Source organism: Physeter macrocephalus, chromosome 20 (assembly GCF_002837175.3).
Source record: "Physeter macrocephalus isolate SW-GA chromosome 20, ASM283717v5, whole genome shotgun sequence".
Lineage (NCBI taxonomy): Eukaryota > Metazoa > Chordata > Mammalia > Artiodactyla > Physeteridae > Physeter > Physeter macrocephalus.
In genome coordinates, this window is record NC_041233.1 from 77,386,075 (window position 1) to 77,409,356 (window position 23,282).

A 23,282-nucleotide genomic window follows, 5' to 3' on the forward strand; every position below is an offset into this window, starting at 1 on the left:
TGTAACTAACTGCATATATATATATATATATACATACACACACACACACACACACACACACACACACACACACACACACACACACACACACGCCTGTCTGTAACATTCTTTTCAACTAAGGTCTGAAGACAAAAGCAACATGTTAACACCTACCTAATCTTACTGGTGGGCACAGGTTCTTTCCTTGAGATACTTCATAGGCAAAGTAATTAAACAAGGAACAGACAACTCGGCCGGTGACATTTCACGGAATTTTAAGCCAAAAATTCAGAAGAGCCTGCAGACTGCCCAAGTGAACGGTGACAGCTTATTTCGTGGATTAAGCACATTAAAAAGCTTGGAAGACTGTCAGACTCTTTAAAGCAAGTGCCCATTGTTACGTGAAGGTGGAAAGAAGCACTTGAAAAAGAATGCAGCTACAGAAAGGCGAAAAGGGCTAAAAATTCAAAAACACTTGGTTCCGTAGATCCTGGACGACAGGGCAACAGGGAGTAGCGCCCCGCAGATTTGCCAGGGGAAACGTTCTTGGCAGGATTCCTCCAAGAACTTCTAGGAGTACAACAAGACACAGGAATGACTTAGCTAATTAAAATCACCCCCGCTCCTACCCGAGCAACCCCAGGAAGCTAAGCGGGCTGTTCCACCAAGTAACTCAGCCTCGGCCAGTAAATGCCAGGCAGCTCCAAGTTCACTCCGCTGCTTCTGGCCATGGAAAAGGGCATCTATTTTTGGCCCGTATGATCAACCTCGGTGAATCTATTAAACGTCACTTGGCAAACGTGTTCCACCCGTAGTTGATGACGATGAGGGGGTGTGGCGGTGGGGGGGTGTGCGCGTGCGTGCATGGGCGCACGCACGCGCACACACTCACACAGAGGGAGGGAAGAGCAGTACCCAGAGCCTGGTGGAGTCCACGCCGGGGCTGGGGCTTTCATATAGGAAACATAAATTCAGGACACATCACCTAGAAGGGTCCCTACCACCTGGATTTTTAGTTTCTTCTTACACTGAGTCGGGCATATGAAAATTACCTTCTAGGTCTACAGTTAATAAGTCTACTTTTCTGAAACTGAAATGAGATGAGCTCTATAAAGGTCTGGAAGCGGGGGGGGGGGTCCTGAGAGACTCTGCCCTGGCTCATTCCGGGAGGACCAGTCTGGCCCCCACTTGAACTTCGCCCTCTTTCGGAACGGCTCCTGCGCTCTGCTCTGTGCCCTGCATCATCCAAACTCTAGAGAGAGAAGAGGGGCACACAGGCTCAGCGTGGGCGCCCCGGCATCCCCCCTCAGCCTGCGACAGGCATCACCAAGTGCCCACTTACTTGCACTTACTCTGCATGAATTATTTCTAAAGCCTCTAACGCTTTGATGTGTCAGCTCTTGTTACCACCCGGGGCCTGCCTGAACCCCACTTGAATTCTTTGCTCTGCCTGACTCATATTTGGGTCATCTAGGCTTTAAAACGCCCGTCCTCTGTCCTGCTATGGCAGGTGGGGGCCCCTTCACCCACTGCTTCCAAGGAAAGCGCCTCTGCTTTCTCTCCTCCTGGCTGGCCAGTGAGCAAAAGCGAGGCCTGGCTTGGACATTTCTTAGCAGGAGAGAGATCCTCATGTGGTAACTGTGGACAGAAGCAGGAGGCCCAGGCTTGAGGAGAGCACTGGCCTTATCTGGAACCTGCCCTCCTTCACGCTGGGCTCATGTCAGATCCAGGGGGCCCCATGCACACTTACTACTTAAACCGAGAACCAGAAAGTCGTCCGCAGAATCATCCCTTGGCCCTCACAGATTTACTGCACTAGAGGGGCTGGTGGGAAAGGACAGGGGAGAGAGCTCGGAGTTAACAGGACACTGCAGAGAAGCAGCCCAGGCTCCACGGGTCAAGGTGACCACCGCCCTGGGACTCTGTCCTGAGATGGAGAAGGCAGCACCTGCTTCACAGGTGATCGGGTCCCTTCAAAGTGGTAATGCCCGGGGAGCTCGGCGCTCGGCCTGTGCACGGCCAGTCCTCGGTAAATGCCAGTCACCGTCAGGCTTGGCACGCGACTCCAGGACACGGGACAAGGGTGTCATCGTCAGCGTCTGCTAAGAACCAAACCGGTCTCTGCTCAAATCACGAGATAAATGGTTCCCGTTTGGCCTAAGAGTCCAATACTCCTCACCGCGTCTCTGAGGGACCTACACGCTCCCCCGCAGGGTGGCCTCGCCCTCCCCTTGGTGACAGTCCTGCGGCATGGCTGTGCTCAGAAAAGGAACAAAGGGCTGGGGGAAGAACCATCCAGAAACCCCGGCCTTCTCTCTCATCAGTGTTCTCTTGGCTCGGACGCTGCTGCTGTTGCCGGCTGGCCCTCTCAAGAAGGCACCTGTTGTCATCAAATTTAAGACTGAGCCCTGCTGAAGTGATGATGTATCGCTGGTCCGCCCACAGCTGCAGGGCCCACGGCGACCTCAGGGCCACCTGCTGCCCACCGGTGCCTCAGGGAAGGAGCCACCTGCCCACGGGCTGCTGCAAGAGGGACCCACAGACGCGGAACTCGAGCCCCAGCTCAGGGAGCCGTGGTGACCTGAAGGTCCGCGTGCAAGCCCTGTGTCAACCTATTCACCCCTCCTGCTGCACACACTAGCCACACAGCACCATTTCGGGGTGTCAATCTGTGTAAAAGGGGGGTGACCCTCCACGGCGGAATCACGATGAGGATGCGAGGACACGGGACGCGGGTGCCGGGGGCTTGCCCGCGTATCCACAGCAGGGCCTCACAACTATCTCAAGTTCAAGGGTGGCAGGCGGGGAAAAGTCCTGAGTAGAGGTGGAACCCGGAAATCCACAGAGAAACCAAACGTCCAGCCCCTAAAACCGACCTGCCCCTAGCAGCAAAAAAGAAGTCCTTCTGGCCAAAGAGGGACATGCCCAGACAGAAGTGCCGGAAGTCAAGTCAAGGGCACAGGCCGCAGCTCCTGGAATACAGTTCACGGGACCCCTGAGCAGCCTGGGCCCCTCCCCACCCCCTCCAGCTCCTGGTTCACACCTGACCACCCTCAGCGGGTCTGCCACACACCCAGGGATGCATGATGACCCACAAAGGGATGGCCTCGGGCTGCCCTCAGCTGACTGGGCGCGGTAACCAGAGCTGCATGCTGCATGCCTGCGGGGCTGCTGGGGGCGCAGACGGGCATCTCTGAGCAACGCGGGGAGGGGGAGGGGCCGGCAGCTGCTGGGATGCGGCCTCTCCCCACGCTCAGAACTCGGGGCCACACGTGTGTGATCTGCCCCTAACCAGGACCTCAGGCTGACACAGCGATGGCACAAGCCCAGGTCACCTGGGAAGGCCCCCCCTTCCCTCCCCATGTGTATTTATGCGCCTGCCCAGCCTCTCAGTATTAACGCACCCCCAGAAAGGCTTAGCCCGTCAGGCACGACGCAGCGTGGAATTCTGGTGTGCTTGTCACACTGGGAAAACCAAGGAAAAGACTACGTCCTCTGAAGAGGGAAACGCCGGACAAGACGGAATTAACACGGTGTGTCCTGAGATACTTTCCCCTTAGCGCGGCTGCATCGTTCCTTCCCAGGATCCAATTCCACGTACTACTGCCTAATAGTGAATAAACCATATTAATTAGCTTGGAAACAACTTTCCTTTATTGAGGCAGGGGGACCCTGAAAGCTAATTCTTTCCATGTCCCTATACAGCCACACTGGTGTCAAGACACCTAAGGTCAAATCAACACTTCGTCATTACTGCCCACCCCACCATGTGCTAGAGTTTCAACTTCAATAAGAAACATGCCCTCCGGGCACAGACTTTACCTACAGTCTTTGTAGAGAGAGTGTTTATGGAAGTTTTGTAATATTAAATACGTTCAGCTGCATATAAGGTTTAAGAACATGAAAAGGCCCAACAGCCAAGATTTCTGAACTCTTGTCTTCAAATATAAGGGAGAGGCAGTGGAAAACTGTTTTAAGGGAAGTCTTGGAACTCTGCCACTTTCTTAAGGAAAACAAACTAGGGTATTTGCTCAGTGTTGTCTCAGGTGTAGTCAATTAGCGTGTCCGTTCCTCTGCTGCCTTTCAGCTTTCTGCTTTTGCACCCGCCCTACAGAGCCGGCAGATTTGAGCACGGCTAGGTGACCAGGAACGGCCTAGCCTCGCAGCATTAGCTGGGCTTCAATCCTCTGGGGAAAGGCTCTGTTCTCAGCGGCTCCAGCAGTGGAGGAATAAACAAGGGCATGAGGCTGTCAGACTGGCGGGGCGGGGGGAATTGGAAACAACTGGAAACATGGACACGGAAAGCAAATCGATAAACGGGTGCTGCAGATCCGGCCCAACAGGAGCCAAGTTTTGAAGGAAAAAAAAAAGAAAACGTGGTTCAATAAGCAGCAACCACACACACGACGACGTCATCCTGTGAATTCAAGCTGTGTTCCCACACCCCAAACTGCCCAGCTGGCCCTGGAAGTGCAGGCAGCAGGTCGGGGCAGTCTGACTCCCGGTTCCCAGCGGCCTGGCTGGGCCCCCACGAGTCTGTCCCAATGTCAGACAAGCTGGGAAGCCGCCCTGTTAACTTTGAAATGCCCAGAGGAGTGGGGAGTCCTCGCTGGGGGAGGACCTGCTTCCAATCAGCCTGGCTCAAAGGGAAGCCTGGCCCCTGAGGTCTCAGCCCAATGTATCAGGCAGCGGAGGTGTAAACCCACAAGTCGGATCAGAGACACCTGTAGGTGGCCTTTTGCGGTTTCAAACAGTAAGTGAACAAGAAAGCTATCAGCCCAGGCACACGCGCCTCTAGGAGAGGTTCCGGAACCGGCTGGGAGTGGAAGAGAGATGAGATGGCCCAAGAACAGAGCCCAGCTAGTAGCAACCACCAACCAGTAGGGCATCTTGAAATGAATGCCCTGGCCTCGGTTTTCTCCCAGGTAGAGAGGAGGGCGCAGAAGAGGTGCCGAGTTCCTTTTCTTTTTTAGACTTTTTTTTTTTTTGATGTGGACCATTTTCAAAGTCTCTATTGAATTTGCTACAATACTGCCTCTGCTTTATGCCTTGGATTTTTGGCCCTGAGGCACGGGAGATCCTAGCTCCCAGACCAGGGATCAAACCCGCACCCCCTGCATTGGAAGGCGAAATCCCAGGGAAGTCCCCCGAATTCCTTTTCATTAGGCACCCCATTGACACTCTGATTGACAAGGGGCACAGGGTCAGACAGTAAGCGGAGGGTCTCTCGATGCTCAGCACAGCAACACAAAACTTATTAAGCTGACAATCCGTGACATAAAATCCACGGATGACGGAGCAAAACGTTGAAGAGTCGGTGAGACAAACAGCCCCCACCGCTTCAGCGGGAGTCTTTTCTGAAAAGTTAGATTTCATCCCCCCCGCCCCATTCTACCTCTAGGGAGTAATTAGAGGAGTCAAGATTCACATAAAAATAAACCATCTAAGATGCTTCCCTGAAACAGAAAATAGTTGGATAACTATCTTTCTTGATAACACTATAGAGAAAAACAAATAGCTCTCATGTTATACCTACATACATTATGATACCTGTATCTCAACAAATTATTTAGTTTTAAAAATTCAAAAATATTTCACTTAGGAAAAACATTTACAGGTTAAACGGAAAAACAAATATAAAACATAAGACTCCAAATCTTATACATAAATTTAAAAATATTCTTTAAACGGTGAATGTCATTTGCTAGTGTATGCATACCATGCAGGAGACAGAAAATACACCCAAAGTGTTCAAAGAAGTTATTTCTCCATATGCTAAGGTGATTTTTAAAATATAAGTCTTTCAGATCATAAAAATTGTGCGTTAATCTTCATATTTTCCTCTATTTCTCCATTTTCTGCAAAGAGCAGATTTCCTGCAATCTGGAAAATGTACAGTGAATTTATGTGGGCTTCTACATCAGGAGAGGGAGCTGAAGCTGGGGATGCAGAGAGACAGCTGCTGCCTTGGTTCCGGGCCATAGCATCTCTGCAGAGTGGCTCTATTCAGGATCTAAGTCCTTAAGTGATAGCTGCACTGCCAAGGTGGGTTTAAAAGGAAGCAAGGTATATCCCCTCCAACCTCATGCAAATTTAACCTAGATACAGGGTGTCCCTCTTAGGAATGCCAATGCATAGATCTGAATTCCAGTGGCCAATCAACCTGGGAGAATCCCTGAGGGGCAGGGGAGAGGGCACCCATGCAGTGGGGATCCCATGGCACCCCCCGGGCCTGCAGGAGAGGACGGACACTGCAGCAAGGCAGACTTAGCAGGCTCCGGCCAAGTTCGCGGCCACAGGTTAGACTGCAGAAGAATGAGTAGAGAGAAGAAGAAAAAATATATATATCTATGACTTGAGAATCAAATGGCCGAGTCCGCAAGCCCTGAAAAATTACTCACAAGAAGAGTGACCGGATTTAGATACCAACACTACGGATCAATGGACTAAATGCAGAATATTGAGCAGGGAGGAAGCTGGGGAAAGTTAATTCAGCCGAATAACAGCCCCTCAAACCCTAGCTCTCCGTAACTGTACCTCCATCCCCACCCCTTTATACGTGTAGAAGGCATTGCATCGGCTGCTTCGTCAGGGTTGTCACTGGTTTCGTTGGTCAGCTCCATGAGGGCAGGGACAGAATATGATTTTTATCTTAGAGAACTTGGGAGACCAAACAATAGTGAAGAGCATTAGAATGAGACCACGAGTGGCCCTAGAAAAGCTCCCTCACCTCTAGCTGGGGAGGATGAGCCCAGGATGTGACCGTTCTCCCCTCGAATGTGGGGTTGCACGTGAGGCCGCTGGTAAAAGAGCTCAGCACTAGAAGCACTCAAATGGTTAACAAATACTTGTTAACAATTCTATTGTTTAACAAATGTTTTCCTAACAAGACCAGGGGAATTCAAGAACCCAGAGTCCTGGGAAGAAAAAAAAGGCCTAAAGGAAATTAGGTTCAGTTTTATTTCAAACCAAATTTGCTCAAACCCGAACCTACAGGTTCAGGGGAGGTTTAAGTTTAAAGTGAAGCGCGTCCCTGCCATCAAATGGGCCACAGCTGCTGTGCGTGCAACCAAAGGGATGACTGGACTTCTGAAAATCCGTTTACAGAGCCAGGCACGTCACAGAGAACAATACACAGAGAAACTCCAACAAACACAAATGTGAGTGAAGACCCCAAAGGTGTAATGGAAAGTAAACTCATGGGTCCAAAATATTTTCCCCCTTAGAGGCAACAAATTCTAGTCTTAAGAATAAATCCCAGAGCCAGATGGGACCTCAGAGAGCATCACATCCACGAATGGGGAACCTCCCCCCGAAACAGCCTGATACCCACATCAGGATAGCCCCTTCACCTCCGACCAGAGTTCAGACCACCAGGATGTGATGGTCCCTGACACAGATGCTGCCCCCTTGTACGCAGAGGAATCCAGAACAAGAAGAGAAAAGCCAAAGGCCAGACCTGCCTACAGCCCATCCCAGCTGCATGAGCCCATCCTGAGCTCCGGGTGGAGTTTTCAGGGCTTAACAGGCTTGATCTAGAAAAAAAAACCGGCAGAAAATACACACGCATATATGTTTAAAACACAGTGCAAATAAATGTGCTTTCTGAAGAAGCAATGGCTCAAAATTCTCACTGTGAAATTAGATTCTCGGGGTATGTCATTGTAACAGTTCTCATAAAGGCAGGCCAAAGCCACCTAGGTGCCTAGGGCTTCCTCTAAAGAAAAGAAATCATGCTCACACAGCCTTTACTTCCCTTGTGCACCAGCCCAGAACCCCCCCTGTGTGATTGTTATGAGTGCTAATAAAACATCAAAATCCAATAACCTTTATCCCAAGTTTTGTTTCAATCCATGCGCACTGTGAAAAAACACACAACACAGATGAACAAAACTCACAAGGTGAAGGGAGGGCTCTTCTGCTGGTTTCCCAAACCAGCCAAGCCGTCAGGGCACAAGCTTCTTCAAACATCACCCCATGGACGTCTGCTGAGAAACAGGGCAGGCTAGCAGAGGGCAGAGATTCCTTGTTCCTCCCGACATCGAGAAAGAGTCCACGTGAAGGAAGAGTTGTTTTGCAACTCCCAGGTCTCCATGATGGGTTTCCTCTTACCCAGTGTTCCAGTCAGTCTGGGGACACGCGTTCGTGCCCCGGTCCGGGAAGATCCCACATGCCGCGGAGCGGCTGGGCCCGTGAGCCGTGGCCGCTGAGCCTGCGCGTCCGGAGCCTGTGCTCCGCAGCGGGAGAGGCCACAGCAGTGAGAGGCCCGCGTACCGCAAAAAAAAACAAACAACAACAACAAAAAAACCCGTACCCTAGACATCTGTGACACCTTCACTCCTGACTGCCAGGCTGTGACATACTCTACCCATCGCCAAGTCTCTAAATGTTTAAATGCCTTGATCACGCGTTATTCATCTCCAAAGTCTTCCTTGTCTGGAATACAGCTGGAAATCAGATATGTAACTAACTGCATATATATATATATATATACATACACACACACACACACACACACACACACACACACACACACACACACACACACACACGCCTGTCTGTAACATTCTTTTCAACTAAGGTCTGAAGACAAAAGCAACATGTTAACACCTACCTAATCTTACTGGTGGGCACAGGTTCTTTCCTTGAGATACTTCATAGGCAAAGTAATTAAACAAGGAACAGACAACTCGGCCGGTGACATTTCACGGAATTTTAAGCCAAAAATTCAGAAGAGCCTGCAGACTGCCCAACTGAACGGTGACAGCTTATTTCGTGGATTAAGCACATTAAAAAGCTTGGAAGACTGTCAGACTCTTTAAAGCAAGTGCCCATTGTTACGTGAAGGTGGAAAGAAGCACTTGAAAAAGAATGCAGCTACAGAAAGGCGAAAAGGGCTAAAAATTCAAAAACACTTGGTTCCGTAGATCCTGGACGACAGGGCAACAGGGAGTAGCGCCCCGCAGATTTGCCAGGGGAAACGTTCTTGGCAGGATTCCTCCAAGAACTTCTAGGAGTACAACAAGACACAGGAATGACTTAGCTAATTAAAATCACCCCCGCTCCTACCCGAGCAACCCCAGGAAGCTAAGCGGGCTGTTCCACCAAGTAACTCAGCCTCGGCCAGTAAATGCCAGGCAGCTCCAAGTTCACTCCGCTGCTTCTGGCCATGGAAAAGGGCATCTATTTTTGGCCCGTATGATCAACCTCGGTGAATCTATTAAACGTCACTTGGCAAACGTGTTCCACCCGTAGTTGATGACGATGAGGGGGTGTGGCGGTGGGGGGGTGTGCGCGTGCGTGCATGGGCGCACGCACGCGCACACACTCACACAGAGGGAGGGAAGAGCAGTACCCAGAGCCTGGTGGAGTCCACGCCGGGGCTGGGGCTTTCATATAGGAAACATAAATTCAGGACACATCACCTAGAAGGGTCCCTACCACCTGGATTTTTAGTTTCTTCTTACACTGAGTCGGGCATATGAAAATTACCTTCTAGGTCTACAGTTAATAAGTCTACTTTTCTGAAACTGAAATGAGATGAGCTCTATAAAGGTCTGGAAGCGGGGGGGGGGGTCCTGAGAGACTCTGCCCTGGCTCATTCCGGGAGGACCAGTCTGGCCCCCACTTGAACTTCGCCCTCTTTCGGAACGGCTCCTGCGCTCTGCTCTGTGCCCTGCATCATCCAAACTCTAGAGAGAGAAGAGGGGCACACAGGCTCAGCGTGGGCGCCCCGGCATCCCCCCTCAGCCTGCGACAGGCATCACCAAGTGCCCACTTACTTGCACTTACTCTGCATGAATTATTTCTAAAGCCTCTAACGCTTTGATGTGTCAGCTCTTGTTACCACCCGGGGCCTGCCTGAACCCCACTTGAATTCTTTGCTCTGCCTGACTCATATTTGGGTCATCTAGGCTTTAAAACGCCCGTCCTCTGTCCTGCTATGGCAGGTGGGGGCCCCTTCACCCACTGCTTCCAAGGAAAGCGCCTCTGCTTTCTCTCCTCCTGGCTGGCCAGTGAGCAAAAGCGAGGCCTGGCTTGGACATTTCTTAGCAGGAGAGAGATCCTCATGTGGTAACTGTGGACAGAAGCAGGAGGCCCAGGCTTGAGGAGAGCACTGGCCTTATCTGGAACCTGCCCTCCTTCACGCTGGGCTCATGTCAGATCCAGGGGGCCCCATGCACACTTACTACTTAAACCGAGAACCAGAAAGTCGTCCGCAGAATCATCCCTTGGCCCTCACAGATTTACTGCACTAGAGGGGCTGGTGGGAAAGGACAGGGGAGAGAGCTCGGAGTTAACAGGACACTGCAGAGAAGCAGCCCAGGCTCCACGGGTCAAGGTGACCACCGCCCTGGGACTCTGTCCTGAGATGGAGAAGGCAGCACCTGCTTCACAGGTGATCGGGTCCCTTCAAAGTGGTAATGCCCGGGGAGCTCGGCGCTCGGCCTGTGCACGGCCAGTCCTCGGTAAATGCCAGTCACCGTCAGGCTTGGCACGCGACTCCAGGACACGGGACAAGGGTGTCATCGTCAGCGTCTGCTAAGAACCAAACCGGTCTCTGCTCAAATCACGAGATAAATGGTTCCCGTTTGGCCTAAGAGTCCAATACTCCTCACCGCGTCTCTGAGGGACCTACACGCTCCCCCGCAGGGTGGCCTCGCCCTCCCCTTGGTGACAGTCCTGCGGCATGGCTGTGCTCAGAAAAGGAACAAAGGGCTGGGGGAAGAACCATCCAGAAACCCCGGCCTTCTCTCTCATCAGTGTTCTCTTGGCTCGGACGCTGCTGCTGTTGCCGGCTGGCCCTCTCAAGAAGGCACCTGTTGTCATCAAATTTAAGACTGAGCCCTGCTGAAGTGATGATGTATCGCTGGTCCGCCCACAGCTGCAGGGCCCACGGCGACCTCAGGGCCACCTGCTGCCCACCGGTGCCTCAGGGAAGGAGCCACCTGCCCACGGGCTGCTGCAAGAGGGACCCACAGACGCGGAACTCGAGCCCCAGCTCAGGGAGCCGTGGTGACCTGAAGGTCCGCGTGCAAGCCCTGTGTCAACCTATTCACCCCTCCTGCTGCACACACTAGCCACACAGCACCATTTCGGGGTGTCAATCTGTGTAAAAGGGGGGTGACCCTCCACGGCGGAATCACGATGAGGATGCGAGGACACGGGACGCGGGTGCCGGGGGCTTGCCCGCGTATCCACAGCAGGGCCTCACAACTATCTCAAGTTCAAGGGTGGCAGGCGGGGAAAAGTCCTGAGTAGAGGTGGAACCCGGAAATCCACAGAGAAACCAAACGTCCAGCCCCTAAAACCGACCTGCCCCTAGCAGCAAAAAAGAAGTCCTTCTGGCCAAAGAGGGACATGCCCAGACAGAAGTGCCGGAAGTCAAGTCAAGGGCACAGGCCGCAGCTCCTGGAATACAGTTCACGGGACCCCTGAGCAGCCTGGGCCCCTCCCCACCCCCTCCAGCTCCTGGTTCACACCTGACCACCCTCAGCGGGTCTGCCACACACCCAGGGATGCATGATGACCCACAAAGGGATGGCCTCGGGCTGCCCTCAGCTGACTGGGCGCGGTAACCAGAGCTGCATGCTGCATGCCTGCGGGGCTGCTGGGGGCGCAGACGGGCATCTCTGAGCAACGCGGGGAGGGGGAGGGGCCGGCAGCTGCTGGGATGCGGCCTCTCCCCACGCTCAGAACTCGGGGCCACACGTGTGTGATCTGCCCCTAACCAGGACCTCAGGCTGACACAGCGATGGCACAAGCCCAGGTCACCTGGGAAGGCCCCCCCTTCCCTCCCCATGTGTATTTATGCGCCTGCCCAGCCTCTCAGTATTAACGCACCCCCAGAAAGGCTTAGCCCGTCAGGCACGACGCAGCGTGGAATTCTGGTGTGCTTGTCACACTGGGAAAACCAAGGAAAAGACTACGTCCTCTGAAGAGGGAAACGCCGGACAAGACGGAATTAACACGGTGTGTCCTGAGATACTTTCCCCTTAGCGCGGCTGCATCGTTCCTTCCCAGGATCCAATTCCACGTACTACTGCCTAATAGTGAATAAACCATATTAATTAGCTTGGAAACAACTTTCCTTTATTGAGGCAGGGGGACCCTGAAAGCTAATTCTTTCCATGTCCCTATACAGCCACACTGGTGTCAAGACACCTAAGGTCAAATCAACACTTCGTCATTACTGCCCACCCCACCATGTGCTAGAGTTTCAACTTCAATAAGAAACATGCCCTCCGGGCACAGACTTTACCTACAGTCTTTGTAGAGAGAGTGTTTATGGAAGTTTTGTAATATTAAATACGTTCAGCTGCATATAAGGTTTAAGAACATGAAAAGGCCCAACAGCCAAGATTTCTGAACTCTTGTCTTCAAATATAAGGGAGAGGCAGTGGAAAACTGTTTTAAGGGAAGTCTTGGAACTCTGCCACTTTCTTAAGGAAAACAAACTAGGGTATTTGCTCAGTGTTGTCTCAGGTGTAGTCAATTAGCGTGTCCGTTCCTCTGCTGCCTTTCAGCTTTCTGCTTTTGCACCCGCCCTACAGAGCCGGCAGATTTGAGCACGGCTAGGTGACCAGGAACGGCCTAGCCTCGCAGCATTAGCTGGGCTTCAATCCTCTGGGGAAAGGCTCTGTTCTCAGCGGCTCCAGCAGTGGAGGAATAAACAAGGGCATGAGGCTGTCAGACTGGCGGGGCGGGGGGAATTGGAAACAACTGGAAACATGGACACGGAAAGCAAATCGATAAACGGGTGCTGCAGATCCGGCCCAACAGGAGCCAAGTTTTGAAGGAAAAAAAAAAGAAAACGTGGTTCAATAAGCAGCAACCACACACACGACGACGTCATCCTGTGAATTCAAGCTGTGTTCCCACACCCCAAACTGCCCAGCTGGCCCTGGAAGTGCAGGCAGCAGGTCGGGGCAGTCTGACTCCCGGTTCCCAGCGGCCTGGCTGGGCCCCCACGAGTCTGTCCCAATGTCAGACAAGCTGGGAAGCCGCCCTGTTAACTTTGAAATGCCCAGAGGAGTGGGGAGTCCTCGCTGGGGGAGGACCTGCTTCCAATCAGCCTGGCTCAAAGGGAAGCCTGGCCCCTGAGGTCTCAGCCCAATGTATCAGGCAGCGGAGGTGTAAACCCACAAGTCGGATCAGAGACACCTGTAGGTGGCCTTTTGCGGTTTCAAACAGTAAGTGAACAAGAAAGCTATCAGCCCAGGCACACGCGCCTCTAGGAGAGGTTCCGGAACCGGCTGGGAGTGGAAGAGAGATGAGATGGCCCAAGAACAGAGCCCAGCTAGTAGCAACCACCAACCAGTAGGGCATCTTGAAATGAATGCCCTGGCCTCGGTTTTCTCCCAGGTAGAGAGGAGGGCGCAGAAGAGGTGCCGAGTTCCTTTTCTTTTTTAGACTTTTTTTTTTTTTGATGTGGACCATTTTCAAAGTCTCTATTGAATTTGCTACAATACTGCCTCTGCTTTATGCCTTGGATTTTTGGCCCTGAGGCACGGGAGATCCTAGCTCCCAGACCAGGGATCAAACCCGCACCCCCTGCATTGGAAGGCGAAATCCCAGGGAAGTCCCCCGAATTCCTTTTCATTAGGCACCCCATTGACACTCTGATTGACAAGGGGCACAGGGTCAGACAGTAAGCGGAGGGTCTCTCGATGCTCAGCACAGCAACACAAAACTTATTAAGCTGACAATCCGTGACATAAAATCCACGGATGACGGAGCAAAACGTTGAAGAGTCGGTGAGACAAACAGCCCCCACCGCTTCAGCGGGAGTCTTTTCTGAAAAGTTAGATTTCATCCCCCCCGCCCCATTCTACCTCTAGGGAGTAATTAGAGGAGTCAAGATTCACATAAAAATAAACCATCTAAGATGCTTCCCTGAAACAGAAAATAGTTGGATAACTATCTTTCTTGATAACACTATAGAGAAAAACAAATAGCTCTCATGTTATACCTACATACATTATGATACCTGTATCTCAACAAATTATTTAGTTTTAAAAATTCAAAAATATTTCACTTAGGAAAAACATTTACAGGTTAAACGGAAAAACAAATATAAAACATAAGACTCCAAATCTTATACATAAATTTAAAAATATTCTTTAAACGGTGAATGTCATTTGCTAGTGTATGCATACCATGCAGGAGACAGAAAATACACCCAAAGTGTTCAAAGAAGTTATTTCTCCATATGCTAAGGTGATTTTTAAAATATAAGTCTTTCAGATCATAAAAATTGTGCGTTAATCTTCATATTTTCCTCTATTTCTCCATTTTCTGCAAAGAGCAGATTTCCTGCAATCTGGAAAATGTACAGTGAATTTATGTGGGCTTCTACATCAGGAGAGGGAGCTGAAGCTGGGGATGCAGAGAGACAGCTGCTGCCTTGGTTCCGGGCCATAGCATCTCTGCAGAGTGGCTCTATTCAGGATCTAAGTCCTTAAGTGATAGCTGCACTGCCAAGGTGGGTTTAAAAGGAAGCAAGGTATATCCCCTCCAACCTCATGCAAATTTAACCTAGATACAGGGTGTCCCTCTTAGGAATGCCAATGCATAGATCTGAATTCCAGTGGCCAATCAACCTGGGAGAATCCCTGAGGGGCAGGGGAGAGGGCACCCATGCAGTGGGGATCCCTTGGCTCCCCCAGGGCCTGCAGGAGAGGACGGACACTGCAGCAAGGCAGACTTAGCAGGCTCCGGCCAAGTTCGCGGCCACAGGTTAGACTGCAGAAGAATGAGTAGAGAGAAGAAGAAAAAATATATATATCTATGACTTGAGAATCAAATGGCCGAGTCCGCAAGCCCTGAAAAATTACTCACAAGAAGAGTGACCGGATTTAGATACCAACACTACGGATCAATGGACTAAATGCAGAATATTGAGCAGGGAGGAAGCTGGGGAAAGTTAATTCAGCCGAATAACAGCCCCTCAAACCCTAGCTCTCCGTAACTGTACCTCCATCCCCACCCCTTTATACGTGTAGAAGGCATTGCATCGGCTGCTTCGTCAGGGTTGTCACTGGTTTCGTTGGTCAGCTCCATGAGGGCAGGGACAGAATATGATTTTTATCTTAGAGAACTTGGGAGACCAAACAATAGTGAAGAGCATTAGAATGAGACCACGAGTGGCCCTAGAAAAGCTCCCTCACCTCTAGCTGGGGAGGATGAGCCCAGGATGTGACCGTTCTCCCCTCGAATGTGGGGTTGCACGTGAGGCCGCTGGTAAAAGAGCTCAGCACTAGAAGCACTCAAATGGTTAACAAATACTTGTTAACAATTCTATTGTTTAACAAATGTTTTCCTAACAAGACCAGGGGAATTCAAGAACCCAGAGTCCTGGGAAGAAAAAAAAGGCCTAAAGGAAATTAGGTTCAGTTTTATTTCAAACCAAATTTGCTCAAACCCGAACCTACAGGTTCAGGGGAGGTTTAAGTTTAAAGTGAAGCGCGTCCCTGCCATCAAATGGGCCACAGCTGCTGTGCGTGCAACCAAAGGGATGACTGGACTTCTGAAAATCCGTTTACAGAGCCAGGCACGTCACAGAGAACAATACACAGAGAAACTCCAACAAACACAAATGTGAGTGAAGACCCCAAAGGTGTAATGGAAAGTAAACTCATGGGTCCAAAATATTTTCCCCCTTAGAGGCAACAAATTCTAGTCTTAAGAATAAATCCCAGAGCCAGATGGGACCTCAGAGAGCATCACATCCACGAATGGGGAACCTCCCCCCGAAACAGCCTGATACCCACATCAGGATAGCCCCTTCACCTCCGACCAGAGTTCAGACCACCAGGATGTGATGGTCCCTGACACAGATGCTGCCCCCTTGTACGCAGAGGAATCCAGAACAAGAAGAGAAAAGCCAAAGGCCAGACCTGCCTACAGCCCATCCCAGCTGCATGAGCCCATCCTGAGCTCCGGGTGGAGTTTTCAGGGCTTAACAGGCTTGATCTAGAAAAAAAAACCGGCAGAAAATACACACGCATATATGTTTAAAACACAGTGCAAATAAATGTGCTTTCTGAAGAAGCAATGGCTCAAAATTCTCACTGTGAAATTAGATTCTCGGGGTATGTCATTGTAACAGTTCTCATAAAGGCAGGCCAAAGCCACCTAGGTGCCTAGGGCTTCCTCTAAAGAAAAGAAATCATGCTCACACAGCCTTTACTTCCCTTGTGCACCAGCCCAGAACCCCCCCTGTGTGATTGTTATGAGTGCTAATAAAACATCAAAATCCAATAACCTTTATCCCAAGTTTTGTTTCAATCCATGCGCACTGTGAAAAAACACACAACACAGATGAACAAAACTCACAAGGTGAAGGGAGGGCTCTTCTGCTGGTTTCCCAAACCAGCCAAGCCGTCAGGGCACAAGCTTCTTCAAACATCACCCCATGGACGTCTGCTGAGAAACAGGGCAGGCTAGCAGAGGGCAGAGATTCCTTGTTCCTCCCGACATCGAGAAAGAGTCCACGTGAAGGAAGAGTTGTTTTGCAACTCCCAGGTCTCCATGATGGGTTTCCTCTTACCCAGTGTTCCAGTCAGTCTAAAACTGAATCAAAAAATCTTTGGGGTGGGGACGTCGCTGGTGGCGCAGTACTTAAGAATCCGCCTGCCAACGCAGGGAAGATGGGTTCAAGCCCTGGTCCAGGAAGATCCCACATGCCACGGAGCAACTAAGTCCACGTGCCACAACTACTGAGCCTGTGTGCCCTAGGGCCCGCGAGCCACAACTACCGAGCCCACAAGCCTCAACTGCTGAAGCCGGCGCACATAGAGCCCATGCTCCGCAACAAGAGAAGCCACCGCGATGAGAAGCCCGTGCACTGCAACCAAGAGTAGCCCCCGCTCGCCGCAACTAGAGAAAGCCCGCGCGCAGCAACGAAGACCCAAGGCAGCCAAAAAAAAAAAAAATAATAATCTCTGGGGTGGAATATTCCTCATCAATAAAAGGGAACAAACCAGTGATACAACAACCTGAATGAATTTCAAAGGAAACTGTGCTGAGTGAAAACACTCCATCCCAAAAGGCTACCTACTATTTGATTCCATTTCTATAACATTCTTAAGGGACAAAATTACAGAGATGGAGAACAGACTAGTGGTTGTCAGGGTTTACGGACAGGGAAGGAGCCAGGACACTCCAACTCTAGAATTTTCTCTGAGTGAGCTGGGTCTTGGAAGTCAGCCAGCCCCGTTTACAACCATGTATGTTGGCCATGAACTGTCTAGGCCACCTAAAGTGGGTGTGGCTATAAAAGGGGAACGGTGGGGTGGGGGAATCCTTGGGGTAATGAAACTTGTGTGTCTTGACTGTGGTGGGGCACATTGGAATCCACACAAATAATACAACTGCACAGAAGGGAACACACCCAAATGAATGTGTGTAACACTGGGGAAATCTGAATAGTACCTGTGGATACTATTCTGATATTCTGATACTATTGTATCAGTGTCAAATTCCTGGTTATGCTATTGTCACTATCATTTTGCAAGATGTTACCAATTGGGGGAAAACGAGGTAAAGGGTCTTATTTCTCTTACAACCACAAGTTTAATTACAAAAATAACAAGTAGTTTTGTCCCTTTTTTTTTTTTCTTTTGGTCTGTCTGTTGAGTTTGGTGCACGTTGACCAATAAATAGGGCAATTCCTTTCTTTGGTGGACTGGTGTTTACGAGGAGCCCAGCCCGTTGACAGGATTCACTCTCTAAACTGGGATCAGCTTCCTTGGGCTGCCAGGGCATGCGGCTCCTGAACCCCTGACCTTCTCTGCTGGAGCTGGCAAAGACGCTTGCTACGTAAGTTCTTTCCTGGGAACACAGGCACAACGGACTGGTTTCTCTCGCCCAGCTGCTGCCAGATGCCCAGAGCGTCCCAGGTCACATGTGATAGAACAGCCCTGGAGAGGCCAAGAGAAAACCAGCCTCCGGGGTTGGTCTGTATGGGCGAGTGGGCACACTGGTGGGGAACCCAGGACTCCCGGATCCTGCGTGGCTAAATTAAAACCCCAGGCAGCAGGCTGGAACAGGCCAAGACCGTCCCTGGCTGACACACACAGCTGTACACTGGGCTGGCCACCTTCCAACACCCAGCTCGCTCAGAGAAAGTTCTGGAGCTGGAGTGTCCTAGCAGATTACCAGAGCCAGAGAGCCACCTGTCTGAGAGAACCCACAGCTACATGCGTGCTTTTCCAGCAGCCTGGGGACCTTGTGGCTGCCCTCGAACTCCCCATCAGCCTTTTGTGACAAAACTTAATCACACTGTATCAACCTCAAGGTCTTTTGTGGCGTTCTGTGTCTGTCCTCCAAGATCCCCTGCTGCCTCCCTTTTAAGGAGAGCTGGCACAGTCAGTCCTAACACTCCCCGGCACCTCCCTGCTGATTCAAAGAATCCAGAAGGAGAAAATTACAGGAGGAGCATCTTTGCTGTTTTGCCTTTATTGTCCTCGGGGTCACACCTCTTTCCATCCATTCAACAGGAGTTTATCCTTAATGTCTCCCACTGACAATAATGAAAGTACCTCCCTCTCCCCAGAATGTGCCATTAGGTACAAGTGTACAGATGAAAAATATTTCAATCACAATACTATTTTTTTCAGATTGCATACACCCTTAAATAGCCATTTACTCAAAAAGCTGAGCGCTTTCAAACACTGCCCAGCTTCAAAGCTGATAAAGAAATAACCAGCGACTCTTCCACGGGAATAAAAATTACATTCTACATAAATTAAATATATAATTTGATTAAACATGTTTATGTCTTTGTGATGACATTTAAAATAGAAGTAATCATTTTCTTTCTTAAAAGAAAAACTCTTTCAAATATAATTCGAAGCTGTCAAACCTATCTCCTGCTACAGATCTGTTAAATGTCACGTACCTTCAGAGGGGGATGGCAGTTTCCTTTTAAATATGCAGTTCCAAACAGCGCGTTCTGAATCAAGCATGTATTAAAATACACCGCTGGCATTTATCCTGATTAAGTAGAACCCTCTCCCCTTGCTCCTGACGGATCTGCTCGGGGGAGCAGCACCCGGCCCGTCTCTTCCCCATCCAACTCCAGAGGGGCTGATGCCTCCACGCTAGCTGCCAAACACCGGGCTACCACCGGGCCCGACACCAAGTCACACCCCTGAATGCCTTAAGGGGGCAAAGGCACCCTCTTATGATCCCTATGGTTTCCCTCCCAGATATCTCGTTGAACTCTTTGTAACCCAATTTTGGCCCAATTGTAAGACAGCGTTAATCAGATGCAAAGAAAACTCCGAACTCATTCTCCTAAGTCAATGACCTACATATTCAATAGCTTCTTCTCCAACTCAGTAGCAAACACCATGCTATATTTAAACACAGAGCACAGATATATCTTTCTTCTGAAATGCTTAGAGATACAGAATAGGCTTACACGCTAGCCCTCCTTCTCAACTTAAGGAATGCAAACCTTGTCAGCATCAACTTTGGGGGGAACTTAAGAGAACAGTATGGTCCGTGTCTCCACTGTTTTCCTAAGAAGGTACCAAGGGTCATTTTTGGAAAAAGTAAAGGTAAGCAGCATCTTCACTGGAACGCAAGCGAGTGACGCCTGCCTCCCCAGCCCCTGGCAAAAAGCAAGTGCTCACAAAGAAAACAGACCAAAGGACTTCAAGTCAGTTAAGGGTGGGTAACGAGCATGTCGCATACCAAGTGTCCAAAGGAGACGCAAACGTTCCGGGACCAACACCAAATAATCTTGGAGCTAGCAGGGGAGACAGACAGCAAAAGGAACAGAGAGCTCTCAGAGTCTAAGACCAGGGGAGGGGGACTTTTCACTGCCAATCTCTTTGTATCTAACTCAAATTTGATGAAAGGTGGGCAAGTCAGCCCCTCCACCCCACCCTGCCCCCAACCAATGTTGGAGGAGGAGCCTAAGAACATCTGAAGAAGCATCAAGGCTGAGGCTGGAAAGACCAAACAGAAGATGCCCAGTCCAGCCCAACTCTGCACCAGCTGCCTTCCTTCTGGGAAAGGGAAGCCGCCCTTGGAGGAGGGAAGGTAAGGAGAGGCCAGGCCCGAGCCTGCACAACTCGGGGGAGCCTCGTAGACAGACTTACAGTGCAGTGGGCAGCCTGGGAGAGGACCAGGGTGGGTGAGATACACTTCACAACCAAAGCCCAGATCCAAGCCGGAGCTGGGAAACCTCAGCCGCAGACACCTTCCTGCCTCGTCCTACCGTGTGACCTTAGGCAAGTCACTTTGCCCCTGGGAAACCAACTTCTCATGGGGACAGGAGAGGAATGCTACCCAGACACCATGATTCTGTAACTTAAGTTCTAATTCCATTTAAAACAGGCACTCATGAGACTTGGAGCCAATTCTCTAGTCACCGGGGCTTGAAAGAAAACGAGAGTATGGAAAAAGAAGAGTTATAACAGGAACTTCTCTCTTTCTTTGGATTAATGTACATTCCCTTCCTTGGTGACAAACTCCACGCCACCGTATGGATGAGAAGGGCCAGTAATCACCACGCGTGAGGCCAGAACCTGCAAGCTGACCTGTGGCGGCAATAGTGAAGGCAGAAAGCGCGGGAGAACCAAAATGTGTAGCGGGGGACCCTCGGCTCGGTTCCTGCACCCCCAGCCCCCTACTAAGAGGGGAGCCTTCCCAGTTAATGCCACATGTGCTCCCATCTCCCCACGCCTGGGGCCCACAGAACTCATCAGCCTGGCCCCCCCCGCCACCGCTGCACAGTGGAGTCTCCCGGCTGCAGGGCTGCTTTTTGAGCCTTGCTATCAAGGTTACTGAACCCACTATATACACACATAGCTATAGCTATCTATACACACATACCCAACACAACCAGAACTCTGGTGTGGACTCCTGATGGTCAGAGCCAACGGCCCTTTCTCCTCTGCCATCTACCTTCCCGGCTGTACCACACACCCGACCCACACCACTCTATCCACTCTGGTATGGCATCAACAGAGAGGCAGGTACTGCTGAGAGGGAGATTTGGAGACAAAGGAAACATAACCTTGTCTGCAAGGAGTTCCAACAAGGAGCAAAGAACGGAACGCCAAGCGCCAGAGAAGCAGACACGGAAGAGGGAGAGAGTGCAACCCTGCGCCAACTCCCACTCAGGTGCCCCCAGTCAGCCTCTTCTTCGACGGTCCCCCCAGTCAGCTCCAGATGCACCTCACCAACCGCCTTCGAGACGCCTCCTCTCTGAAGGCCCACCCCACCCACCCCCCAAACCTGGCGCATCCACGGGCATGGACATCACTGCTTTACGCCCTTGGAGTCCGTGACTCCAACCAAAGCAAACCCGGGCCCTGCCCTGACTTAAGTTCCTGATCCTGGAACCAGCCAGGCCTGCGCCCTACTTTTGTCCACCTCCACACCTGAGAGGCCGGCAAGTAAGGCCAACACACAGCAATTCCTGGGCAAGAAGTGAAACTCCCACCAGCATCTCTAAAATCACCCAGCAAAAGCCCAGCTGAGATAAATACCTTTTTGGAAGAATGATCCAGTCCAATTCAACTGGCCCAGCCCTTGAAGTATCTTAAATGCCATTCTAAATTAAATGATACCCGTAGGGGCTTCCCTAGTGGCGCAGTGGTTGAGAGTCCGCCTGCCGATGCAGGGAACGCGGGAACACGGGTTCGTGCCCCGGTCCGGGAGGATCCCACATGCCGCAGAGCGGCTGGGCCCGTCAGCCATGGCCGCTAGGCCTGCGCGTCCGGAGCCTGCGCTCCGCAACGGGAGAGGCCACAACAGTGAGAGGCCCGCGTACCGCCAAAAAAAAAAAAAAGATACCCTTAGAATGGCTTCCCCTAAATTGTCCCTCAACCCTGTGCTTCTGACTTTCCCGGTGGACCCAGGCCCAAGCAAACAGGTCTTGTGTTACCAGACCTTGGTTGGTGGCAGAACCCTCTATCCCCTGTAACTCCCTCTAAGCATTTCTCTTCAGGATGAGCTCAACAACACGTCTCTCTCAACTCACAGGAAGAGAACTGTTCACAGCCAACTGTCCTGAAATGTGCAGTTCCTGTATGTCCATTTTTGTTTTTTAATTAACTCTGGTCCTTCCCCAATCTCATCCCCTCTTACAGCATCCTGGGTTTTTTTGTTTGTTGTTTCTTTTTTGAGTCCTCAAAATACTTTCTCCAAAGAGACATGATATAAATCAGTAAAATAGAATCCATTCATGAGAACACATTACAAGTCCTATAAACCACATCCCTGGAAGCACTGACCCTAAAGAGACTTGGAAAAGCTGGCAGCAGCCTCCCCAAGGCCAGCGAGGCCGGCACACCCTGACCACTGAGCTCTTGGGTGGCCCAGCTCATGGGGTGGCTGATCTTCCGGTGGCCAGGTAGCTGCACAGAACACCTGCTTAGCCCGTTTCCCCACGCTGAAAGAAACTAGAAATGCATGTGCTACCACGTGATTATCAGTGGGCTCCAAAAATGAACTTCTGTCAGTTACGAATGCAAAAACATGGGCACAGATGTTACAAAGGACCAGGAAAACACCAGGAACCAAAGGGCCTGACCCTCACGCTTCACTAGAGGGTGCAGTATTTGGGGGGTGGGGGAGGGGATAGGAAGACAGCTCGGGGGTTGGAGCAGGTAGAGGCGTGCCCAGGAAAAATCAACAATTGTTCTGAACATCCAGGGAAAGCCAAGAGAAGCAGGCCCCTCTAAACAAAATAAAACAGTTACTTCTTCCAGAGCAGGCAAGCCTTACAGCCCACCCCACAGCACAGCAAATGGTGCAGACGCTGCATCTGTCCTGCTAGCAGAGGGAACGGGGAAGAGGAAGGTGCTCCCCCGCCCCAACCCCTCAAGCAGAAAGCCAACATTCTGCTAAGTGGTTTAAAACATAGCTCCATCTTCCATACATGATTGGTAGCAGTGTAAAATGTCATTATAACTGCTTTATAAAACTAAACATACACCTATTTTATGGCCCAGCAATTCCACTTCTGGGAACTTACCCAAGAGAAACGAAAACATACGTCCAGAAAAAGACATGTACAAGAATGGTTCACTTCAGCTTTATTCAGAGTAGCCAAAAGCTGGGAACAGCCCACGTGTCCATCAACAGGTACTTGGGTAAACTCACTTGGTGGATTCCTGCACTGGAATACTACACAGCAAGTAAAAAGGAACAAGCAATTGATCCAGGCTAAAACACCCGAAAATCTCAAACACATTTAAAAAGGTGAATTTAAAAAGCTTTTCCCAAAAGGTACATGTGGTATAACACACGTGTATGTATAACGTGTGAATACGAGTATC

General features: G+C 50.6%; 1 long non-coding RNA gene across 7 annotated transcripts in view; it reads right to left on the reverse strand.

Annotated features, from left to right (window-relative positions):
* Positions 1-21,140, reverse strand: part of LOC129391672 (uncharacterized) — an 85,324-nt gene extending 64,184 nt beyond the window's left edge. The window contains exon 1 of one of the 7 annotated variants that reach the window (XR_008616261.1): positions 8,294-12,209. This is a non-coding gene — a long non-coding RNA (uncharacterized lncRNA). The other 6 variants (XR_008616263.1, XR_008616267.1, XR_008616266.1 and 3 more) reach the window with 6 other exon arrangements.
* Between the last annotated feature and the right edge of the window lie 2,142 nt (positions 21,141-23,282).